The 26,410-nt window shown below is 41.9% G+C and overlaps 1 protein-coding gene across 2 annotated transcripts in view; it reads left to right on the forward strand.

Annotated features, from left to right (window-relative positions):
• MIPOL1 (mirror-image polydactyly 1) overlaps positions 1-26,410 on the forward strand; it is a 247,348-nt gene that overhangs the window by 90,903 nt on the left and 130,035 nt on the right. The gene's annotated exons all lie outside the window — the stretch shown is intronic.

The raw sequence follows: 26,410 nt of genomic DNA on the forward strand, positions 1-26,410 counted from the left end.
CCAGCAGAGCAGTACTGGTCTCTCCTTGCTCCTGAAGCCCCAGTTCATAGAATCTTAGAACAGTAGAGTTAGAAGGCGGCAATAAGGCCATCTGGTCCAACCCCCTGCTCAATGCAGGATTCCAGGTTAAAGCATCTCTAACAGATGGCTGTCCAGTTGCATCTTGAATGCCTCCAGTTTGGGACAGCCCTTGACCTCCCTAGGTAATTGGCTCCAATGTCCGCTTGTGCTAACAGCCAGGAGATTTTTGTAATTTGAGCTCATTATCCCATGTCCTGCACTCTAGGTTGATCAAGAACAGATCCTGGACCTCCTCTGTGTGGCAGCCTTTCAAGTACTTCAACAGTGCTATCACATCTCCCCTGAGACTTCTTAGGGCTGTTCAAGCTAAATTCTTTCTGTCTGTCCTCATAGGGCTTTTCTTCCAGTCTCTAGATGTTTTTTCTTATCCTTCTCTGAGGCTTTTCTGGCTTGTCTGCATTTTTCTTAAACTGTGGTGCCCAGAACAGGATGCAGTACTTAAGATGAGGTCAAAGTAGTGCTGAGTAGGGCAGACCAAGTACCTCACATGATTGGAAATTGATACCTATATCAATGTAACGCAGAACAGTGTTTGTCTTTTTTTGCAGCCACATCACATTGTTGAATTATGTTCAGCTAGTCATCAACAACAATTCCAAGATCCTTTCTGCTTGTACTGTTGTAGAATCTACTATCGCCCATCTTGTAATGATGCATTTGGTTTCTTTTTCCTGCGTGCAGAACTGGTGAGAACTAGCATTTGCCCATATTTAGTGCTACCTGAAAATCTGATAAGCAATTCCTAACGTTCCTCTTCCAAATCATTAACAAAAATGTTGAAGAGCATTGGACCCAGGACTGAACCCTGTGGTACCCCACTTGTTATAGTTTAAGAAGGTGCCATTGATGAGTACTCTTTGTGTCTGATTCTGTAGCCAGCCAGCCTGGTAGTGGTTCCATCTGGTTCACTTTTTGGCTGTTCAGAATGTCATGGAGCAGTTTGTCAAAAGCTTGGCTAAAACCAAGATATATTATGTTCACAGCATTCCCACAATCTGCAAGGGAGGTCACCTGATCAAAAAATCAGTTCAGAGTATTCTGGCAAAATGTGTTCTTGACAAATCCATGGGATAACACAGGTAAACTCAGAAAAACAAGGAAACTTCCTTCTAGGCACATTTAAACAGGCCACAGAATGCTGAGTTACCCTCAGTGAAAGTCCACTATAAATGCTTCCACTCTGCTCCAAAACACTCTTGATATAAAATGTGTGTCTAGCTGAATCCTCCTCCTCACCATCATCTTTATCTTTGTTTCCATTTTTTTTCCTAGAGCAGGTGCTGGGTCCCTGGAACCCTAGCATGGGTTAGTAGAAGAGCCTTTTAAGATCCAGACTGCGCCTTTGTACATAGTCTAGAGTTTTGTTTTGCTTTAAGATAACAGCTCCAAGCATTTTTAAAGCAATATCTGTTTTGGCCTTCTGCCAAGAGCTAGAACTGCTCTATGCATGGCCATTCCAAGAGTATGCCACCAGCACCGCCATTTGGAGTATACAACTAAGCAAGGCACTGTTCACAGGGCTAGACTGGTCCCACCCCCAGGCCTTCCATTGAGCTGCTCTAAGCGGGGGTGGGGGCGGCGGGCTATCAAATGCCTCCTCTGTAGGCTTGCCTTTGCTGGGGCAACAGTGGTTTTCCTGACTCTGGCATATTTTGGATTGTTTCTTCCCTCAACTCCCCTGTCAGCTCTAACCCTCCTGCCATCTGATTCCCTGATTCATAGCTCCCTTCTGAAATCTGCTTAGAGGCCCCTCAGGCAAATATAGAGGAATATAAGTTTAATAAATAAATAATCTGTCTACAACTGAAACACACTTCCTCTCCCTCACACACAGACATAGCCCTATTTACACACCCCAAACTAAGCCAACACCTTTATCAAGCAAGGTTGCCTTTTCTACCCCCAGTCCACCAAACAAAAAATCTTGTATTTCAGTACAATATTGTCCTCTCAAAAAAGGGACAACGTTTCGGAGGTACTCTTAGCATAAGCACAGCTGGATGGAGCTTTGGCCAGGAATTTTGCCACTAGTGCTAGTTCAGTGTTTAAAGATTTGTTTCCTTGAACATCAGATCACTCCTACATGGCGAACTTCGATTGAAACTGATAGGGATTTCACACATTTGTGATATAGCATAGAAATCTAGTCCCTTCAAAAAAATTAGTCAATAATTCCACTGGATAGCAAGTCCCTGGTGAGAGGATGCAAATAAATGACAAACTTGGGTAATAAAACACAACTGCTAATGGGCTGAATTCAAACTCAGTCATGTATACTTTAATTATATCCTTTACATTGGATTACACACTCCTTCAACCCTATTGAGTTCAACAGGTCTACTCTGTGACTAAGTCTGGAGGCAATCCAATAGATTTTATATTCTCACCAAACTCTTCTTCAAAAGTATGTTCTAGTAACATAACATTTGTCAGATGAGCAAGTTTTATGTTGAGTAACTTCTTGCTGTAGCAGTTGAGAATGCCAAAACCACTCGGACAGAGTATTGCAGTGAAAAAGGCAGATTCAGTATTACAAATTGTCAGGAAGAGCTTGGTATCATAATCAGTAAATATAATGATACTCATCTTAATGAAAAGCCACTGTTAGAGTATTGTGAGCAATATTAGTCGCTTCAGAAAAGGCCAGTGAAGGAGAGTGGGAGATTGGAATCTTAAGCATCTGAGGTTCCTTAATTTAGCAGGGAAGGATGTTGAAAGAAACACAGTATAGGTTTGTAAAATTACTACAGACACATTTTTTACTGAAAGCATTTTTTTAAAAAAATTATCATCAGCCAAAAGAATTCCTGGGGTAGCTTGGAAACAATCAGGTAAACAAGGTAGTACCCCTGCCTACAGACTTATAACCACAAAAGACACGTACCACAAAAAAAAAAAAAAAAAAAAAGGATCCGCTGGTAAGAGGAAAACATGTACAGCCTGCTGGAATGTTTGCTAGATCTGTTCTTGATTGCCAGGAAAAATCCATAGCCTAGATATGAATATGAGAGAGAGGAGATCCTCTTTATGATTTGTCCCACTTTCCGCTGCTGTTCCCCCTTCCCAATAAAATATTGGTTTGGAACTTGCAAATCCCAGTGTTTCTTAGCATCATAGTGTCAGCAGGGTCCTTCAACATGGTCCTAGACCACCTTGGTGAGGCAAATACAGACCTGAAGCATCCTCAGCTAGTTGCAATAAGGCCCGACCATGAGCCCCGCACAGCCTTGGGCAGGCAGCAAATACTGTGTGGACAGTATATTGACCTCGATTGTTCTTGGTCTGATCGGTCCTATGCGTGCAGGATGATACTACTCATTAGATTTGAAGGAAGTCATTGATGGCCTGTTGCCTTTTAGGAGTGGAGAGCAGCAGATGAAAATCAGCAATACCCTTCCATGGATTTTGGGATCCTTTTCTAATTTTTGATTCCCCTGCTACTATAATCTGCAGGTTTGTTCCATGTTTGACAATGATGTTTGTGAGTAGTTTTTTTCTGTTCTTCTGCCAATCAGAATTTATTTATGATTACATTATAGAAGCTGTTATTACTAGGAAACACCCACACTGAAATCATTTTTTCAACAGTTTCTTTATGTGTTTGTTTAACACAGATCACTGAAAGTAAGCAAGAAGATGATAACAAGAGGGGGCTTTTAAATTTGGTGTGGGACATCTTTGGTTTGTTTAACATTTTTATCACAATATGCTTTCCAACAGGATTTGTCAAACAGATCTGACCGACAGATCTTAAGCAACTTCAGCTCTGAACTGTGGATTCAAATTTTGAATCTCTTTTGAGCTGACAATTGATGTCAACAATACTGAATACAGTCTTAATAAGGGGCCATTCATCCAGAGCATGTTCTTGTCTCTGCACCTGGCTCCGAACATGTTCCTTTGCCACTGTAGCACAATGGGAGTTTCAAGGAGATATTGCCAGCCATAAATGCCACTTTTATCTTAAGTATACTGTACTCAAAATATTTGATTCCAGGCAGTACTAACCTTCTTATACTCATGATTGAAATGCATTTTTATGGGCTGCTCAGTGGTAGAGTGCCAACTTGATAATATTTTTCTTATATCAGATGTTTCAAAACTTAACTAGCAGATCATTCATTTGTTTCTTTTCCTCCCCCAAATTTGTATATACACCAATTTGGTTTGCATTAATTCCCTGGTTATTCCTTAGAGAATTTTCAATGTAATATTCCTTTTATCTACTTTTCATTTATACTGTCCCATGGCTGACTTGCCAAATGAATAAAGTAAGATTCTTCTCTTGAGAAAGAAAAAGATTAATCCAGCCTTCCCAACTTGATGCCCTCCTGATGACTTGGACTACAGTTCCCACCATTTCCAGAAAGCATGGCCATTGATAGGTCAATGTCCAATATATCTGGGAAGGCCTGGACTGAGCTGTCCCTCTTTGTGCTGATGTTGAGATGAATGGGAGTGAACTTGTCAGAGTATTTTTGGATTATTACTGTTAGGGGCAAGTGGGGGGAATTTGCCTCCTGACTGTTGCTGTTTTTATTAAAGGGTTGCATTGACAAAATAGGAGTTCTCTGTTGATGTTGGATAGGAAATGAGAATCTTACAAGGGTTCATGAGCCTACCTGAAGCAAAAAATGGGTCATTTATTGTTTGTTTTTTTAAAAAAGAATTGGAAAAGACATTGTAAGTGTGGATCATAGAAGCTTTGTAAAAGACTCTTCAAGTAGCAGAACTTTTAAGTATCAGACATAGGGGCAGATCCAATTATAACTGTTTCCAAGCCCATTCCAAATGTTTACTGGAGAGTGCATTTAACGGTTGTCCCTGCCTACCAGGATGGTTTTCCCTAGACATTCTTGCAGGGATGAAATGTTCAAAAACCATCTATGCATCCTTAGGCAGATTCCTGGATTTTATATGACATATTGGCTATGGGAAATGGGTCTTTGAGTCCGATTTTATGCACGTTGCCCCTTGAAGTGATAGGACAAGGCATAAATGCATGTAATAAATAATAATAAATAAATAATATTGTGAATGCTCCCACATGGGCATCTCATCACATTAGATGTGAAGTTGGTTGCACCAAGTGGGTGCAAAGAATATATAAGTTTTGTGTGTATTGTATAGCTGAAGGAGCAGGTATAGTGCAGTCTAACCCACACAACCTATCAACTGGAGGTATATAAGACATACAGTAAAAACAATGCAAGCACTCACTCAGGTGTTTTATGTCCATAAAGAAATGTGCATGATTGAATAAAAATGCACTAACAACAGTTTCCAAAATTGTTATGATTTTTTAAGGTGGGTTTTTTGGGAAATACCACTCAATTTTGACACTAGTTGGATAATAATCTTCTTATGCATCACAGGTATTGAGTATCCTGTCCTACTGCAAATATATCTGTCCCCTGCTTCATTTATGATTGTGTGAGGCTATCCCAAGCTTGTGCTGGCGTATGCAAACAACAGTACTCTTGGTTGTTATTGCTGAGGAAGGCAGGCTTGTGTAAGAAAAACTGCATCCCTGTGGCCATCTTTGCCTCTTGGGCTCTATCCTAGGCCCCCATCATCAGGTTGTTGAAAAGTAAGGTTAACTTTAGAGGGCAATATTCTTTAATAGCAGAAATATATAGTAATTAATGTGTAACTTCTACAAGTGTGTTGTTCTAACCTAAACTACATCTAAGCTTTCCTTTCAGGTGTGATTTGACAGCACATTGTTATATAATTCCAGTTAAGTTTTAATTAGCTATAATAAACATGCAGTTGTGCAGTTATGAGCATTGAATGAGATTTTTCCTTGGACTTTGCTCTGCTGGCAAAATTAGAACAGCTTGTGAATTCGTGGAGGGGAAAGGAGGGTGAACATTCTGACTGAGCTCCAGAAAGGTACACATGTATGTATGTGTCTATTATGGAAGTTTTTAAATGTGAGCACATTGTCCTAACAGAATGATGGGCATTATCTTCACTGTGTTGAATGGTACATGTGTATATACTTTGGGATCATTCACTAGATTGCTGAACAAATATGCAAACTGCTTTTTCTATGTGTGAAAACAAATAAAATGGTATAAACTCAAATATTTAATACTACTGTTCACATGTATTTTCAAGTGAATAAAAAATAAACAACAAAAGCATAGCTAAATATTGACAGCAGCCTCCCTTCTAACTCTGGAGACCTCTAAGAAGAAAGGGTGAGGGAAGTCTCAACCATTTATTTTGCATTGCCAAGATAAATTTGTTTGTGAAGAATTATGGTGCTATCCCATGGAACTTCTTTCATGGCATTTCCCTTTGCAAAGATTTGTAGTAGGGAGAAGAGATAAAGTCCATTAATGAAAAGGCTGTATTCCTTTGACAGATATTGCATTGGGCCTGAGCTGTAAAAATCAGGGCTGGGGTCTCTAGTCTCGGAAAGTATTAAGCTTTGCTTGGCATAAGTAGGAACACTGTCCTAGAGTTAACCTCCTGCTTAGTTCACTAGGTGTTGTTTTCCAGAGGCCCTGGGAGAGATGTCCAAAGGACTAAACACGTAGCTGTGTTTGGCCTGGGATCCCACCTTATCGGGCCAGTTAACAAGCTCCTGCTTGGTGTTATGATTAGCTCAATGAGCTCATGCTTTGTTCTACACTTAGTTAATTGGCCTATGCTGTGGTATGTTATGAGAATTCCACCTGACACTGATGGAGAACCTTAGGTGTTGTGACTTGTGGTCTGCTAACGAGGATGGGAACCTTCATGTCTCATAAAATACAATGATGGGAAGCTGCATATAGTATACATTTGGGCTTGCTGATGCAGTAAACAGGTAGTTGCGTATGGCTTAGTCCCTGTGCAACAGCCAATCCCTTCCTTATGAGTAGTCTGTAAAGGCTAGCCATTTTCCCCAAACCCGTGTCTTCTCAATGAAGTCTTCTTATAAGTAAATCTGAAGCAAGCTAACTGAGTTCTTGAGGTCACTCAAACCTGTAGCCCAAAGTCAGGCCAGAACAGACACATAGATCAATAGGAGTCTATTCAAGTGCTACTGAAACTGTTTACCTGGATACATGGGAAGGGCCGTGCCACACAGCTGCACCAGCTGTTGTCCATAGGATGGCCAGCCTCTTCCCAGCATCCGCACACAGAACTCAAACATCTGGAGAGTGGAGGCCAACATGCATGCAGCTTGCACATGAAGCAGATCAAATATTCCCCAAATCAGGCTAGGTACATGGATAAATAACATGAATAAAATTGAATCATAAAATGGAATAAATAAAATAAAATGGCCAAATCAGGCTAGATATATGGCCAAATCAGGCTAGATGACTATATAAAACACTGTTTTAAGCAAACAATCCCACATTCTGATCATCATGCTTTCTTATTTCTGGTTTCCAGACATGGAGCCTTTGCTTCTGTAGCCCATCCATGCATAAAAAGGAAGCATCTGCATGCTTGAGAGATCCCCAAAGTTTGTGGAGGTACAAAAAGGCTTTTTTGGGGAAAAAACCTCTAAGGAAGGGGAACCAAAGGACTGATCATGTCCAGTGAGAGCACGTGATGCTGATCAACTCTTTGGGCAGAAACCAGAAGACCAAGGAAGAGGAAGAATGAATTGTCATGCCTGAGGAGAGTATAGCTAAATGGCCAACTTCATACTGCAACACTGTGTTGCAGGCCTCACTGGTTTCCTTTCTTTTCCTGTTGAGTAGTCAAATCAATGGAAGGACAAGCATGTTGCCTCCAATTAAATGTTAACAAAAGCAGCATAGGCTTTTACAAAGTGTATTTGCCAGTAGTGGGCAGTATCATGAAATATCTGAGAGCAGCTCTGGCCCTTTGCCATTTACACCTTCTGGACAGGAATGTTTAACAAGAGACGTTTGGCAGCCGAAACTCAGTAACTGAGGAAGGGACAGCTTGTTGGAGGCAGGGAAATGGCGATTTTTCACTTGCAGCAGGGGCATTAAGGGCTTTCAAACATTTCTTCTGTACTTTGTGCCCTTATAGCGCCAACTATTACTTTACAGCCCACCAGGGTGGGGGGGGGGGGAAGGGCAAAGATGTAGAATTTGTTGTGAAAAGTGGGGGGAAACACAATGCTTTCACGGCTGGTGTGGCACTGTCTGTTTAAGTCTCTGCACTGAAGCAATAACGTAATTGGCAAGCAAAGCTGGTTTTCCAGCTCTGAATGGTTTGATCACATCCTGCTTTGCAGGAACATGCTCATGACTGTTCGCAAACGAAATTGGCACTCACCCAGTTGCTCATCTGAAACAAGCTGCAGTCCCTTTTCTCCTGTTTGCGGCACCACTTGGCAGGCTTGCTTCGTAGGCTTCGGGAGGGCAAAATTTAGGAGCAGCATGCCTGACTGCCCATCCTTATCAATTCAAGCTGGTCACTTGATGACCGGCGAGCACCCGTTGGCCGTATGGTCACCTTCTGAACAACCTTCTCCACAGCTCGGCTTCCCAAAGAGAAGCACAGAACTAACTCCTGCTCCTGCCCCGCTTTTCGTCGCGGAAGGCATCCGAGCATTCTTGCTATGGGTGAGCGAGCATTTCTTATGGCAGAGCTACACCGGTGGAGTGCAGCATGGGCATTTCTGGCTTTCTTTTAAATCTGTTAGATGGTGATGAGGATTACAGCACGCTGCTTCTGGATTTAGTAATCTGCATATTTCAATTGGAAAAAAAGGCTGCTTTAGTCAGCAGAGTGCTGATTAAAGCCACCTTTCCCAACCTGGGCCCTCCAGATCGATTGCACTGCAGTTGTTGTAAACAGTTGGCCATGGTAGCTGGGAATGATGGAAATTGGAGAGCCCAGGTTGGGTTACAGTGTTAGATAACTCATCCCTCATTACAAAAAGACTCTTTGAGTGAGTTTTGGCCATTGTTACCTCTCAGATATTTTGCACCATCAAAGGCAGATGTAATACATAATTCAAGGAAAATTGCACTAAGGAGCTGAGCAGGGTCTGTCAAGATGAGACCCACTCCCTGCCCCTACCCAGAAAACTCCCTTATTGGGAGTCAGTGAGGGTGTCTGGTTTACAAGAGCTGAATAAGCTGTCACAGACGGGACATTTTGGGTTGCCATAAATCAAAGATAGCACATAGCAACAACATGTTTGGGGATTAAATTATGCAATTACCTACAGTGTCAAGGCCTGTGTTTGCGATGTAGCTTCTAGTGTAAAATTTAATGTGAACCTTTTGAACTTTGGCCTAGTTTTATATGTAGAGCAGTATCACTAGTATAAGAAGTCTGGAGTTGTTTATTTGTTTCAATTTGCCTATTCCTAGTCCCCAGTTCCTTAACTGGTAGTTTAAAACAGAGTTGCATAAGCAGTCTGTATAAAAAAAATTGAAGCTCTGAAGCTCAGAATAACTCTGTCCCCTGCCAATCAAACATCTTCTGGATTAGGGTGTTGTTTCTTTGGGGTTGCACAGTGGATATGCCCAATTGAAAGCATTGTCTTTCTGGACCATTTAGCAACCCAGGATTCTTCCAGACTGCACTGGGGATTTTTGACTGCGATCACAAGCTGTGATTCACCCTGAAATGACAGATCTGCACTCCAAGGAGACTTTCTTCTATGAAACATCTCTGGCCTAATGCTTCATTATTGATTTATTTCCTTGCTTTCCACTAAAAACCGGGCTTGATACAGTTAAGAAGAATAATATAATTGTGTTATAATAACACAATTATAATGAAAATATTAAAATTCAGTAATTAAAAACACATTAATAAAAACCAAAAGAGCAGCATCCAACAGATTAAAAGCAAAAAATGGGTGCAGATGTCAAAAACCTGACTAACAAAGTAGTCCTTGCTTGCTGGGAAAGATGGCAGAGATGGGGCTAGCCTGGCCTCTCTGGTGGGGAGTCCTGAAGCCTGGGAGCAGCCACTGGAAAGGTTTCTCCTGCTTCTGCCAGATGTGCCTCTGGTGGTGGTAAACAAAGACCTTGGAACTCAGGCAGGCTCACGTGGAAGAAGTCTTTCAGGTAGCTAAGTCCCAAGCAAGTAGGGCTTTTTAGGTAATGAACTGCTGGCAGTATGAGCAGCTAGCAAAGCTTACAAGAATGAAGGCATTTGTACCACTGGCTCCTGTCAATAGTCTGACTGGACTAGCTGAAGTTTGGAAACAGGTAATGCTCTATCCATGACTACAGAACTATACAACATCAAACCCATGGTTGCCGGGAAGAGAAGCTGTAAGCAACTCCCAACTGAGCAGCCTCAGCAACTCTCATCTGGGCAGGATTCTGACACCAGCCCTGGGACCTCCCCAGCCAGCTCATGAAGGAAGACTGCCAATCTACGTAACTTAGACTGATGTGCCTTCCAATACTGATGCAGTTTAATCACACAATTTTTTGGATTCACATTTACTTCTCCTGCAGCACACAGTGTAAATTCGTTACTGTTATGGGGTAAGCTCGGTATTAATGCTATGTTCCTGACACACATTTCTTCTGAAACCACATTAATTTTTGTATTCATAGGCAGAGTCTCATGACATGAAGGAACATCAACGGTTGTGGTGACATTTGTCTTGCTTTATCATGTCATACATCAGGGTCACAGTATTATGCTGTGTCAGATCCCCCACCTTCTGCAAATTGATCCTCCAGACTTGCACAGATTCACATGTATATGTCAAGCTAAATGAAAACCTCAGTTGTTCTACTGTTGCAGACTCCTGTACAGAAGCCTACTTTGGTCATACATGCCCACTTTTACCTCCAAAATGGGCCTTGCGTTGATTCAGCTACTTCCACTATGAGCACGTAGCAGCATCACTTCCAGCCCTCGTCCACCACCTGGCGGTATTCAAGCAGCACACGTCTTGGCATGGCCCTCATGCGCAGTTCATTTGTGTCTGTGGCTGGTCATTTCTTGAGCCGCTGCTTCCTAGGAATCTGTTTTCCCATGATTGCTCTCAGTTGAGTCCCCAGGTGTCAAGGAGATCTAGGACCATGTGCCTTCGCGACTGAATCTCCTAATGCCATTTTGTGGAGCTATAGAGAAGTGGTTCAGGAAGGAAACAAAAAGACCTTTGATTTATCCATGGGCAAATGTGTGGTTCAGAGGCAGGAAGGAAAAATAACCATTCTGCTCAGTACAGAGTTTGGACTCACAGACAAATGTTTCAGGGGACAAGCCATGTCCTGTTCTGTGAATTCATACTGGATGTACAGGGCCCAATGGAGCTGTAATAAATGGAAAATCCATTACAAAAGGATTTTCTGGAAATGCATGGGGGCATTTTCAGGAAAAAATGTTTTAGTTAAAAAGAAAAAAAGAAATCTTGATTTTTTTCAATAATACATAATAATAATAATATACTTAATATTAATAATACATAATAATACATATACTTAAGTCATAGGCTGACTCCTGTAGCCCAAGGTATTCTCTGGTTCCTCTATTCCTTTTCTTTGATTTACATTATCAACAAGATCCTCTCCCCCAGCTTTGCAGGATTTTTTTTTAAATTTAATATTAGGCAAAAGGTAGCAATGCCTAAACAGCAAGCATAAGAAGAGTTAATACAGTAGAACAAAAGACAAGATTAGCCAAAAACCTTTTCCTTTGAAAGTCCCTCCTTGTCTGATATTTTTATGAGTCATCACTGCCCTTAATGTAGAAGAAAGGTGAAGATCTACACAATAGAATTATAAGCTAACTTAAGTTAAATTAATACTGTACCTGCCATATTCCTACAAGCTGTTCCTATGCAGTTAGTGATGACTGGCAGATTGCGCTCTCCTCCAAAAAGAAAGCCTGCATTCTTGAGCCAGGAGGCCTTGTCATAACCCAACGACAGAGAATACTCTTTGCATGCAGAGGTTCCAGGTTCAGTCCTTGGCATCCCCAGTGAAAAGGATCAGGTCAGGAGGATGAAAGGCTCTTTCTGCCTAGGCCTGGGTGCACCACCTCCAGTCATGGTGGGCAATGCTGGGCTAGATAGACAATTGGTTGGCCTGGTGTAAGCCCAGCTTCCTTTGTTCTTGTGACAGAGGAGCATCCATTCCATGCATACAGACCATGTTCTATGAAAATTTGGCAAGGCACTGGTTCTCGATTGCCACACATGCCTTTGGAAAACAGCAATACAACATGACTGTGATCCTAGCCAATACTGGCATGGTAACCCCTAGACTTGATTCTGTGATGATGAGAACATGGAAATATCTATGTGCACAAAGTACTTTCCTTCCTAAAGAGCAGCCCCATTCCTTTAGGCATATCCCTATAGGTATACTTACCATCTCAAGGCAAGACCAAATGAGAGATGGTCCCATTTCTTCCTTCCATAAAGGAAGCCACAACCTTGAAGTTAGAGCAGCCAAGCAGGGCTGTCATGGACAGGACATTCTGGAGGGTTGCCATAAGTCAGAGGTGATTGGATGGCACATGACAGCAACAGCAGCAACCACCACAAATGACCTCAAGGTGAGGCAGGGGAGAGCACATCCAGTGTTCAGGCCACACATTGAAATTGCCTCTAGGCCAGGTCACATTAGTTATACAGATAACCATGAACTTGTCCAGACAGAAAGTTGCCTTCTACTGAGTGATCGTTGAGTAATCTAGCCAGTGCTTCAGGGCCTTAGGCAAAGGCCTTCCTCAGCATTCTGCCTCAGATCCTTTGACTAAGGGCACCAGGCGTCAGTTTAGCCTTTACCGGTGAGAGCTGCAATAAAATGCTTCTGTACAGTAGCTAGAGGAAAGAGGAAAAGTTTTTGTTTACTGGTATAGGTTGGCACTCGTGACAGGGAGTTTTTTGAACTAGTCTATGATGAGTTAGATTTGTACTTAAAAGGGCAAGTCATTTGGGGGATGGAAGGCTAGCTGGTAGTGTGTGATTTACACCTCTCAAGGAGCCTGCGCAAGCACTAGCAGCCAATCAGCCTCTTTGACTCAATGGACAACAGGACTTTGTCAGGTTGAAGATATAACCCAGCCTTCCTCAACCAAGTGCCGTATGAATGGGTTGAACTCCTATCAGCCACAGCTAGCACGGCCAATCAAATTGTAGTCCAAGGTATCTGGAGGCCACCAAGCTGGACAAGAATGACATAACCTCTTGGCTCAAGCAGGAATATCACTGCAAAAATAAAATGGGAGAAATACCAGAAAAAGTACAGAAAACATTCTGAGGTTGATTTGCTATCCTATGATCTTGAAGTAACTAATTGTATTCTGGGAGGCTCTTCATGTAAGTTGTAGTTTCCGTACTATTTGAGTGACCAATACAAAGCATAAAATATTCTGCAAGTGTAAAAGTTTTGCAAAATATTATCTAGACTACCCCTTCATGTATATCCCTTTATGTATCCCAGAAGGGTTTCTCTTCATTAAATTTCTGTAATTCATGTCTGCATGGTATTTGAGAGTACAGTTAAGCCACACTTTCCTTACACTGCATAGAATTCCATAGTGTAACTATATGTTGTGTGAAGAAGTGCTTCCTTTTATCAGTCCTGAATGTCCCACTAACCAGCTTCATGAAATGTACCCCCAATTCCAATACTATAAGAAAGGAGAAAAATGTTTCCCTCCCCACTTTCTGCACAGCTTGTATAATTCTGTATAGCTTTTCATGTCTCCTTTCAAGCATCTTTTTCCTAAGCTAAACAAGCCCAGATGTTCTAAGCTTTCTTCACAGTTGTGAAAGCCCTTGATCATTTTAGTTGCCTTTTCTGCACTTTTTCCAACTCTACAACACTTTTTGGGTGCAGTGACCAGAACTGAATACAGTATTCTAAGTGCAGTTGCACAGTAGATTTGTATAAGGGGAGGTGGGTAATATCGGCAGTTTTGTTTTTGGTACCTTTCCTAATTGTGCCTGACATGGAGTTTGCTTTCTTCACAGCAGCTGCACATCAGGTTGACATTTTCACTGAATAATCCACCAAGGTCTCTTTCTTGTTCCGTCACCACTAGTTGAGATCTCATCAGCTTATACTTGAAGTGGGGATTTTATGCCCCAACACGTGTACCTTTAGGGTTCATGCTCATGGCTTATTTCCTCCCCTTCTAAATTTGGGCAATCATTTGAAAACATGTTCATTTTATCCCCTCAAATTGCTTGAACCAGATTCTTCCCAGCTTCTGTCAGCTTTTCCCCAGGCCCTAATTTAGCACAGCAGTGTGGTTCCACTTGGTTCCAGTGGAGCCCATTCCTCTTGCACAGGCCTAGCGTGTTCTAAAGTATTCCTCAGTGCTTAGCGAACCGAGCCCTGCACCACCGTTTCATCCACACAGCGGTTCCTCAGCTTCACCTGGCTGGCCAGCCCTGTGTATGGTAGAGGTAGCATTTCAGGTGGTTCAGGATTTCAGTCTTCTGCCTGGAAACCTAAATATGGCCTCCAGGACCTCACAGCTACAGTCCATATAGAGCTATGTATGGTATCTCTTTCTCCTTTCTAAAGCTGGGTTTAAAGATTTATTTGACATTTTCTTTAGTCACTCAGGAATCTCTGTTTGAGCAGGGCTGCAAGAACTGTGTATTTCTGCCAGATCTTTCCCTGTGCTTTAGTTCCAAGTATATGTTTGAAACATGTAGCTCTTTTGGGATTTTGCTTCCTTGCCGGGCCCTTGCTTTAGCTTCAGCTAATAATGTATGGGTTTTAAATGATTGCCTTGCGTAATCTAATGGATAATTAATACTTCAGTATGATACCACTTACCTGCTGTTCATGTGTGCTTAACTTACTGAGTGTAGATGCCTTGTCACTGGGGCCCCTTTTAAAAGGTCTCTCTGGTATGCTGTCTCACTCTTTCTCTCATGTCCTCCCTCCATATAGATAGATAGATAGATAGATAGATAGATAGATAGATAGATATCTCTCTTTAATCAATAGATGCTAAATACAAGAAGCAAAATGCAACCATGCATTTGAATTGTGCATTTTAGGACACTTGAATGATGACTCTTCCATTTATAGCCATAATTGTGACAATGCTGTGGCATGTCTGTTATTGGTATTACAAAATCACCTGTTGTGCTTGTTTGAACAATGGTCTTGTGTAGAATTTGCAAAATCCATGGCTGCATAGTATTTGAGGGCACAATTAAACCATATCTTTAATTAAAGTATTAATTAATTTTTAACATGGAAGATTGATCTTCTCTCTAATACTTAAGGGCCTCTCCCCTTTTGAAAAGACTCTAGGTAATGTCCCTAAATTTGCATGAAAGCTTGTTAGATTAATTGCTGTTTGACTCTTCCCTCATAGCGTTAAGCTCTAAGTTCATACAGATCAGACTCCCTAACCACTTTTGAGAATGAATTTAAATATTTAATGTCAGAAACTTGGGAGGAAACAGAAAATGACTTTGTATTACTGTTAGCTTGCTTCAGTTAACATACTGTAAAGAAATTCTCAGTATGTTTAGCAACAGCACACAGGAACGCTCTCGCACCAAGCAAGTGCATCTTAATCCTAAAAGGAAAAACTGCTGTTTCATTCTGAGGCAGCTGCTTGAGAAGCTCTGTAGCACATACATTAGTTCCTGTGCAACTGAGCTTCCTGCAGATAGCTTTGCACCAGGGCAGTTGAGTGTCTTGCATGGCAGAGAACTGGCCTCCTTTTGCAGGGATATCCAATCCAAGTCCAGTTTACCCATTAAGAACCAAAAAGGGAAGAGCAGCAAAAACCAAAACAAAACCCCAGCCACATATGAATCAGCATATGAAAGCAATGCAAAACGCAATGAGAAAACATTTTGCTTGCTTCAATATGTAGAGACATCCTAAAGACAACCAGCATAGGATGGCCAGGTGGCGATCCTCAGCCTACTTTACAGAGGATGATCCTGCATTTTAAGCTGTCTTTTATTTGAAGGGTTGTCTGATCCAAGTCATGTTTTTAAAAAAGAACTATAAGAAACTGTAAGTAGGGAAAGTTGGGCCTTGAAGCTGCCTATCCACAATTGGCATGGATAGTGTGGTGTAAGGGTTACAGTGATAGCCTGCTTAATTGGGAGCTCCCAGTTTTAGTTTTCAGGATAGGCTGGACATGCACATGGTGGGCATGTCGTGAGCGGAGCCGGCTGGAGCCGGGGGTCAGACTAGATGGCCCGAGAGGCCCCTTCTGACTCGCTCTGTTTCTGTGTTTCATTCAGTCAGGAAGCTCACTAGGTAACTTTGGGCCAGTCTCAGACTTTCAGCCCAACCCACCTCACAGGTTGTTGTGAGGATAAGATTAAAAGGAGGAGAATGATAAGCCAACTTGGGTTCTTTGCAAGAGGAGGAAAGGCAGGATATAAATGTAGCAACAACAGCAACAAAAATAATAACTACTACAACAACAACTGCTCAGCAGATTGACCGGGTACATAGCTTAGCTGGGTACAGTCTCCTGCACTGTGGTGAGTTGTGTCCATTTAAATTATAGCAAATTCTCAGTGTTCATCTGTACACGTAATAGCATGTGCTATTTTATGTGTAAATATGTGCTCTTTTGTCTCCTTTTCTGGGTTGTGTATTACTTGGACTTGAGGATGTGTAAGAGGCCCCCCTACTGCTCATGCTGAAATTCCTGCTCTGTTGAAGGAAGGAGCAGTGACGATTGCATGAGGCACCGCCACTGGAATCTGTAAAAATCATGTGTGTTTCCCTGCCACTCACACACATGCACACAGACTTCTTGTATGTGAAAAGAACAGTTGACCAGTCAGTGACTGAGTGGGGGTGGGGGTGGAGCTCGCCTTTTTTTTTCTTTTCCCATTTACACTATGTGGAGGTACAGGATATGCCAAAGTGCAGCTCCCCATGCAAATTTCATTATGTCATAGGTGATTGATCACACAGTTGGATGACTGTGTTGTTTGTAGAGTCCATTGGGTTTGGGTTTGTTTGCTTGCTTTTTGTTATATCACAGACTGAATGTTATCATAACAGGAAGTCTGTTAAGAACATTTAATAATATGGAAACAGCAGGTGGAGGTGAGGGGTTTTTCTTCTGCCTGTCTTCCTGATTTTCTCAAGTTCATGTAACTAAAAGGATTTTTAAAGCATAAGAAACCATTCTATGTAGATTTACAGTACTCACACTATAACAGCGTTTATCAAGGGTACTAAATGCTAGATGAATGGTATCTATGAAAATGAACTGTATCTTCCTATTTCATATCCTATGATAATCCCATGTATGAGTTTTTCCTCTCTCTTCACTGCTTCTTAAACTTGCAGGTGCATTTCAACTGAACATCTAAAGAACTACTCTTGTTTTTTATGTGTTTATTTTGTTTGTGGGCAGATGGGAGAAGAAGCTTCAGAAGAGAGATTTTTCTCAGGACAGCAGCAGGAAATGATAGGATTAAATTTCTGTTCAGGTTCCATTGATTATCAGCATCTTTTCCATTTAAAGAAACCTGCATGTCAGATTCAAAGGCATATTTTGTCAGTCATTTTCCATTGCTCAGCCAGACAAATCAAAAGAGAAATAAGTAGAATAGCTTTGCAGGGATGTCTCTTGCTCCGTTTGTTGGAGCACTTCTTCCAGTGGGAAGAGCAGCTTTCATAAGGTGTTATAAGTGGGAGCCTCCAGATTGTGGCACTGTTAGAACTTGTCCAATGGCATCCTGTTGATGCCCCCACGCCAGGTGGTAACTAGAAAAAAAAGCTCTATTCATGTCAATAGGACCATGAAAAACCAAATTTTCCTTGAAGAGGTTGCAGCTTCTCTCCCCATATACTATCATCCCATCGCCTATAAATCACCCATCCCCGGATGTGAGGCATGCAGGAGAAGTTCTCGCTGGTGCTAAAACAACTTTATTTAAATCCAAATCACTACATGGGGTGGATGAGTCAGAAATGGTAGATGGGAAGGGAGGCAAGGAGAAAGTGAGAAAGAGAAAATAGGGTGCATGTGCTGTGTGGAAGAATGAGGCGTGAGGGTGCATGAGAAAGACAGAATGGAGATACAGGCTATAGGAGGAAAAGTGGGAGGTGTGTTCAGGTAGCTGTATGAGTTTAGTGTGGATATGGGTAAAAACTGCCCACAATTGGGATGTGGCCTTTCATGCAGAACTTGGCAGGGGCATTTTTTCCCCTGTTTTAAAAAATCCACTTTCTAAAAGTCAGGAGGGCAAAGACCCTATGTGCCAGGCAGTATTCTGGGAACCTTGCTGTGCAGCATGCAGTAAGCCTTCGGAAATGTTGTAGAAGGGGAAGTCCAGTTGCACGATGTTTGGATGGAGCCCAATGTATCTGTTTCCAGCTTACCGTAGAATGATGGTGGTGGTATATGCCATCAAAGCTTTACAGTATTGAAGTTTCATTTTTTGTGGCCCTTCTACTATAAATTACTTTTGTTAGAATTTAAACATATTTATGGACTCTACATGCATACATGAAAACCGAGCAGAGATACTTAATCTGTTGACAGCTCAATGGGGTATGTAAAAAAAAGGCAGATAAATGCTTGCATGCCATATGGCGGTCCCTGCAACCTCCTGATCTAGGTGGGGAAAGACCTGAGCAGGAAGATTAATAAATGATTTGATGGTGGCTGTGAGACAGTGATCTATGATATTTGTTTCCTGAACTAATGTGGCAGTATTTTGCAAAGGACAAGATCTGTTCCTGTCCTTTTGTGCTGTAACTGCCAACTTAATATTTAGGCAATATTCTTGTTTGCATATGGATTTCAAGAAAATCCATTGAGGCTTATTTGAAAACCAGCTCATTAGAATGACAGATTGTTTACAGAATTTTGTTTTCCTGTCCATCATTGTGCCTTGGTGGCATTCAACCTAACTGGAGTTACAGTTGTACAGGAGGCTGCCTGTGCTCAGCTCTTCATTACCTGAAGACCACTGGACACGTTACAGATCAAGCTAAACGTTTGCTTCAAAATTGCTATAGGCAGCAAAAGCAGCAGCAAAGGACACAAACTGCTCTTTCTCCTAATCATAGGGGTCCGATTAGGAGCAGACCGATTAGGCAGACCTGGCACACCACCACCACCGGGTCAAACCCTCCAGCCACCTGAGCAGTCTACAGAGACAGTCAGGGGATCCTCCTGAATGGGGTGGACTGTATTGTGGGGGAATCCCCAAAATACAGGCAGAGCCACCTTCTCTTAGAAGAGCCCATCTGGATCCAACACTCTGTGCTTGGGCTGTGCATGTCCTCAATGGCTCTTTCATCAGTATGACTCATTTAAACTTCTCCAAGCTCTGTACTGGCCCAGCATGTAGGCAAATGTATACTACTCAGTGTTAACTGGGATCCTTTCTTGTACAGTGCATGTTGCCATTACCGCCCATTCTGCAAGCTGTCTTTAGGAAAGAGTAAGCAAGGAGGGCATGAGGCGGTGGCAGGTCAAAACAGATCCATTCTAGTCAGGGTGGTTGATGCATAGAGGATCCTGACACGCCCGAGAACAGCTAGCATGTTTGAGGGTGAAATTTGCATTTGAATACGAAGCTGTCTGATCCTCGGTTCTCATCTTTCGGCACCATACACAAATACCAGGGTCAGGCAACCCACACACAACTAAAATATGGCTTGAATGTGGATTGTTGTTGAACAGTGAGTTGTTGTTGAAGCATGGATTATTGTGTTGTCTGAAAGTTATGGCTTGTTATCCTCTAATAATGGGTGAAGAGAACTCATGGTTTGTTCTTGGCTTATGAGTTGTTCACCGTGGGTCTGTTAGCTTGGCTGGGTTCAGACAACATAACCACCCACAGTTCAGCAACAACCCATGGTTCAACAACAATTCACACTCAGCCCATAACTGAATGTGGGCTATGTTTGAATCCTGTCATACTCTCAAGCCCACGAAAGATAGGCATTGGCCCCAACCTTTTGAGTGACGGATATTGATCTATTCACCCTAGCCTGTGTTTGCATTTGGGTATATTCTTCTCCAGGGGTATACAACTGCCGTGTCTTGCTGCCGTCACCTGCAGCGGCAGTGTTCAACCTCTTTCATCCTGGGAGGTGAATTTGCTTTTAGATGAGTAGCCGTGTTCCTTGCAGCCAAGCAGCAGTCTTGCGGCTCCTTAAAGACAGATGGCCACAGCTGCTTCCTGGTTTCACCATCTATGGCTTGGTTTTGTCCTGGTTTTCATGCAGTTCTTCCCTACTTCACAAGGTTGAAAGGCCTCTCCAGAGGCTTATTTACTGACAATTAAAGCTTTAAGCAAAAACATATGGGTACTTTGCCCTGCCCCCATTTGTGTTTGTCCCCACCCCACACACCCCTGCTTTGTGTCGCCTGTACCCACTACTGGGATGCAGCACCTGAAAGTATCTCCAAAACCAAATCTGGCCCCCGGACGAAAAGGGGTTCAACACTCTTGGCATGCACAAACACTGCATGTTCAGAGCATGAGCTATATGCCAAAGTGTCCAGGTGACAACATGCATTGAACGATCCTTGCCTCATCCGTCACGTCACGGACGGGTGTTCCAACCTTGCCTTTGTTAATCAGCCACCCTCGTCAGCGAGTGACTGCGCTTCTCCCCTTGAAGCAAATCAACACTCTTGTGTGTGCTGCATTCAGAAGAATTATGGGAACCTTCCTTGTTCTGGGATGTACAGAATTCCACAGTCTGACTGAACCATTTAAAACCCATTGTACTGCATTGGGTTCTTGTTGTTTGAACAACTCAAAGAAGGTGAATTATCTCAGGTTTGTAAAGTGTGCTTGAGCATACTAATCTACTGCCTTGAGTACTATTTATCATCTGACATGCTTTGTTTATAAATAATTTATTTGAATAAGAAGGCTGAAATTAGAAAATTGAATGAATAATAGAACCTCCATGTAAAACAGAGGTCTCTTATTTATATATGAGGTGCACTTAAAAAAATGCTGAAGGATGAGTAAATTAATTTTTTAAGTCTCGTATGGAATCACACATAAAGTGCCTGATCCTGATTAAAATGTAATTAGAAATTTGTTTTGCTGAAACAAGCACAGTGGAAATAGGAGAGGAAATTCAAAAATAAATGAAAACATACGCAAAAGTACTAGCTCACCTGCTCAGGTAGCTCTCCCCACAGCCCTACATGCTGATTACCAATTGCATATTTGGTGAAGAATTTGGGAGGAATAGCACAGCATAGCATCATCTGTCCTTTTGCAGGTAGTATAACAGCAATAAGTAGGGGGAATAAGATGCACCAATTGCCACTTTTTCCCACCTGGGCCCCCACCATGTATGGACTGGTAATGAAGAAAAAGATGCTCTTAGGGGAACTTTCTGGCACTTCTATCACTCTATTTACTCCACATTTTTGCCAGTGTGAACACGTCTTCGGATGAGTGGCTCAGATGAATTAAATGGACATTTCAGCCTGGGCCCATTTAACTGTGCTGTCCTATTCATGTTTATGGAGAAGTAAGTCCCACTGTTTTCAGTGGCGATTACTTCCAGGTAGGGGAGCTTAGGGTTGCAACCTAAATGTGTGTGTCTGGCTAATTGCAAGTAAAATGAAGCATGTCCTGTGAGAATAAATTCAGGGCACCTGGGTGGTGCTGGCTGCTATGAAGCCTGCACTAAAGCACTTGTACTCGCCCTGCACTCGCCCTTAAGATACTCTTCCTCTTCCCTTGCACTCATGGAGCTGATTTACATATTTGCTTTGAGTTAGTCAGATCTGGCCTGGGGTGACATGGCTACGGCATTTTCACCCAGGAAAGGATGTATTATTTGCATGTAGAATACAAAACCGAAAGCCAAAATGGGTCTGGCAAGAGAAAGCACTTTGCTTACTCCAGTCTAGAGCAACTCCCTAGAAAAAGCAGTCAACACAGGGTGGTCTGGTGGCCTGCTTTACGGAGGATAATCAGTAGAAGGTTTGTCAGAGAACAACCATGTATTCTGCTTTATAGAGGATGGTCCTGTATTTGAAGGGCCATCCAGTCCATGTCAGGTTGAAAGATTTAAAAAAACTGCAAGACGGGGGCACGGAAGCCTTGGTGCTGCCCATCAAAAGTTAGGGCAGCAGGCCAAACAAGGGGCTCAACTTGCGTGTATGTATCAGTTAGCATGTGCAATTTTTGCCCACCCCGTGTCATCTTTTTTGTGGGAGGGTGGCGCAATTTGTGTTCTCTTTTGCATGATGTTCAGCTGACCACCCAACTAAGAATTGGCTGAGACAGTGTTACTGAAGAGGCTGGGCTCCAGGGATGCTTCCCTTCCACAACCATCTCCCTTCCCTTTCTTGCCTTTAAAGAAGGTGTGTGAGCTCCAAAGAGTGGTGTGCTGGGCTCACATCCAGCATGATCACACAACCTGCCCCAATCCCCCCAGACTTAACTGCAGTCCTCACAGTAGCCAGTGGGGAGATGAATTTCCCCCACATTACACTGAGCTGTTCTGGTAATGCAAAATCTGATGAGATGGGTTGTGCTTGACTTAGCTTAGCAAAAGACGTGTGTAATGCAGAAAGAGAGAAATGGTTCTACACAGCTGCCTGATTTGAAGTGGGGGGACTCTTTGGGAGCAAGGATATGGGGAATATCATGATGAGCCTAGTTACTTCAAATTTAGTCACTACTCTATTGGTTAGGAATTGAAAAGTCACAGGCTTGCATCCCTTCCAAGCCCTACTGGCACAACCTTATGGAATCCCACCTTGACTGCTCAGCTTGTTCCCCCAGTCCAGCTTCTCTTATAAATCAAGAAGAAAAAGGGTTCACCGACTTCTCTAAGAATTCTGCTCACATTCTCAGGCTGTACAAATTAAAAAGCATCAATTCGAACTGGATAAGTGGGAATCAAAGTTACATTCATTGTATCAGCTATGGCATCCAAGTCAGTAGAGATATGGTCCACGTTATCTGCAAAATGACACACAAATTGGTCACAATGGGCTATTGAGTGGTTAACCTCTTCATTTGGGCCGTATCTCCCCCTCCAAAACAAAAAACAAAACAAAAAAGCCTCCTTGGATGTCTCTGAGTATCTATAAGGTGGAAGAGAAGTATACTTGAAGCATCCTGTACATATCACTAGATGTCATAGTGTGGCTTGGATTTGCTTATGAAATAAATGGCACTCCTTCCACTACATCCCCGTGCACCCCCTGATCAGCTAAATGGCTTGGAATCTATGCAAATAGACCTTTCAGTTGAATGTTCACATTCAGAACCATCAAATGTGTTTGTTTATGAAGGCCATTACAGAAGTAGGAGATGGATTGACTCCATGAAGGAAGCCATAACCTAAAACTGATAACAGAACAGGGTGTCATGGACAGGATATTCTGAAGAGCATTCATTCATAGAGTTGCCATAACTTGAAGATGACTTGATGGTAACAACAAATTACATAGATGCCTATGTAAACCAAACCACAATGATTTATAGAACTAGTAATAAATTAATCCAATCAAGTACAATGTATGAGATAGCTGTAAGAGAAATGCTTGTCAATATTTCTAATCAGTAATGGTCCATGTATCATTAGCTGTGTGACCTAATAGGCTCCTGGAGTCAGATCATGATTTGGTTATTTGAAATGTTTGGCTATTTGAAAATCCTGATTTGGGTTGCATAATCAGTATATACGTTCTTGTAAACCATGTTTACTTCATAATTTCATCTTTCTCCACTTCCAATGGAGGGTATGGAGTGCAAACTGTTCCTTTCCTATTCCAAAATTTACTTAAAAATTTCATCCAGTTCTGTCAAACTACAAAAAGTCACTTACTTTATTCCCATGATTGCACAAAGCTTTGGATTTTCCAAAGCAGGCTTTTGATTTGGACATAAGGCAAACTGGATTGCCTCCAAACCCATCTGGGTCAAATTGGACCAATGTTCTGAACCACCAAATTGGTATTTCAATTGAATCTTATAGTTGTTGCATACAGTCCTAATTCTTCACGCAATCATTTTTCCATGGAAACTTTTTTTTTGAGGTGTGGAGGGGACTTGGCATAGAAGTGCCCCAAGAAGATCACACATTCTATTAACCTTTCTGCAAATCAAATTCAGTTTTGTAGGATTGTGCTCCTGAGAGGTGCATCTGAAAATCCCATTCTTGATGTCTTCTAATAAGCATTTGCTTTGTATTTTTCTTCTTTCTCTCCATAAACCAATATTTGATAGGAGTGCACCAGATATACTAAGGGTGCAATTTAATGAATAGTTAAACAGGAAAAGCCTACAACTTCCAGCATTCCCCAGCCAACATCACTGGCCGGTGCATGCTGCAAGTTGTAGAACTTTTTTCTGTCTAAACATGCATATGACCGTGCCCTGAGTTTTCTCTTTCACTCCTTGACAGCTTCAAGCTCTGATTATATTACAACAGTGAGAACAAGGCGTGTTTCATCTCCCTTTTATGGCTTCTGATTGGCAAGACATTGGAACTCCACTGCAATTTATTTTCCCTGAGTTGGAACTCCATTGCAATTTATTTTCCCTAAGTTGAAATGTTTCTTTTGCTAATCAAATAAAAATTTCTAAAATTGCAGATGTTCCTGGGGCCTGACCTTTGCCAAAGTGCTTTTCTTTTTCATTCTTTTTCTCTGAAATCCTGGAGGTTTAAAATGGCTGGGCATTGTAAAAATAATCAGTTAAACACTCTTGTTGACTGTTTGCCAGAAGTGTCAAGCAAAGACTCCACATTTAAAAAACAAAAAAAAACTTTAATTCAGAATTATGGCATAATTACATAAATCCATCAAAACCATCATTTAGTGAAGGAAAGAACTAATTCTTTCAAATGGAAAAGAAAAGGATAAAATCAATTTAGATAAATATAAGTGCTTCCAAACATCTGCTGCTCAAAGTACATAATTCACATTGACACCAAAGGTTGGTTTGTGTTTTGACTGGATGAGTTTAATATTATTTTTGTCTGCAAAGGAAGGAGTTGTGTAGCATCCAAGTGGTGAGATATTTGCCTCTCAAGCAATCATGATGAATGTGGGACAAGGGGGAGACTGTTTAAAAAAATCATCACAGAGAAAACGGCATGCTTTCCTTCAGGAATCTTTGAGTCTTGAATTATCCTCATGTGCAGATCTTTCAAAAGAAAATAAAGAGGAGAATAGAATAATAAAACAACTTTGAAATCTGTTAAACTGCCTTTGTCTGGAACATAAAGTTGTGTTCTGACATGACTATTGATTTTCAGTTTTGATGGAAATAAGGAACATGTTTTTTTAATAAATCAGATCTAGTGTTCGGGGTACTGAATGGGCTTCCAGTTTACTCTACTGATCATGTTATTAATAAGCATCACTAGTCTCTATTACTAATGGTCTGATCCTGTGCAAGTTTGCTCTTAGGTCCCCCTGGGTACAGCAGGACTTACTGCTACATAAAAGGCCAGTCCAGGCTGTTCTGCCTACAAGCCTTTAGTAGCCTTGTTGGCCGCTTGGGCATCCTATGTGCAGAGCAGCACACAGAGCACAAGGAAGGGGTGTGTGAGCCTAAATGTATGTAGGACTGCAAGCTTAGTCTCTTAGCTGCTGGAAATTCTGATTCTTCCTTCCATGACTCAATGACCTGGCAGGTAGAAGTCTGCATATGGTAGGAAGGCAATTCCTTTTTGACTTGAACGTACTAAGATACCTTACATGTCCATCTATTACTATTGAATACTCTGGTGAGCGTTGGCTGTCCAAGCAGCGGCCTTTCCCAGCTCTGCTTTTCAACATGACAGGACTGAACCTCATACATGCGACACATGTGTTCTGCCACTTCATGTGCTTTGTCTCAGCCCTGAGTACAAAGTCAACCTTCCTGACTTCATCTTCACCCATAGTGTAGAGTTGTGAAGACAACACCCACCAACCTGGCAAGATGGAAGGTTGAATGTGTCTGCTTTTCTTGAATACGGTCAGTGTCCTTCCTTTTACCTTGGCTTTGGTGGAGAAAGCAACTCCACAAAGCCTGTCCATATCTGGAAGGAGCAAATTCTAATGAATTCCCCGTATTGTCATGAGGCAGAGCCTGTACCTCCCTTTACTTCCCTTTCACCCAAACAGTGTAGTTTGAATGATCAGGCTAACCAACCCCGGGGAGAATATTCATTGAGTGATCAAAGTAGGCCATTAAACCCAGAATCCAATTAAGAAACTTTATTAAAATTAAAGACAAAAGAGAAATTAAGTAGCACTGAAAAGCATTAGACAGACTTGGAAAGATTGGGCAAACTTAATTTCCCAATTTAGAGAGCAATCCAATGGGGTTTGGGAGTGAAGCAGTGGAGGGTCTGTCACTCTGACAGTCCTGCCAGCTTGCTCTGGCCAGACTGAGAGTTGAGTAGCATTTTTCCCTTTTCCTTCTTGTGGTAGTTCTAGTCCTTTCAATTCATCCCCCACTCCTCCC

This window comes from Varanus komodoensis, unplaced genomic scaffold, assembly GCF_004798865.1.
Source record: "Varanus komodoensis strain SLA01 unplaced genomic scaffold, ASM479886v1 scaffold3, whole genome shotgun sequence".
Classification (NCBI taxonomy): Eukaryota; Metazoa; Chordata; class Lepidosauria; order Squamata; family Varanidae; genus Varanus; species Varanus komodoensis.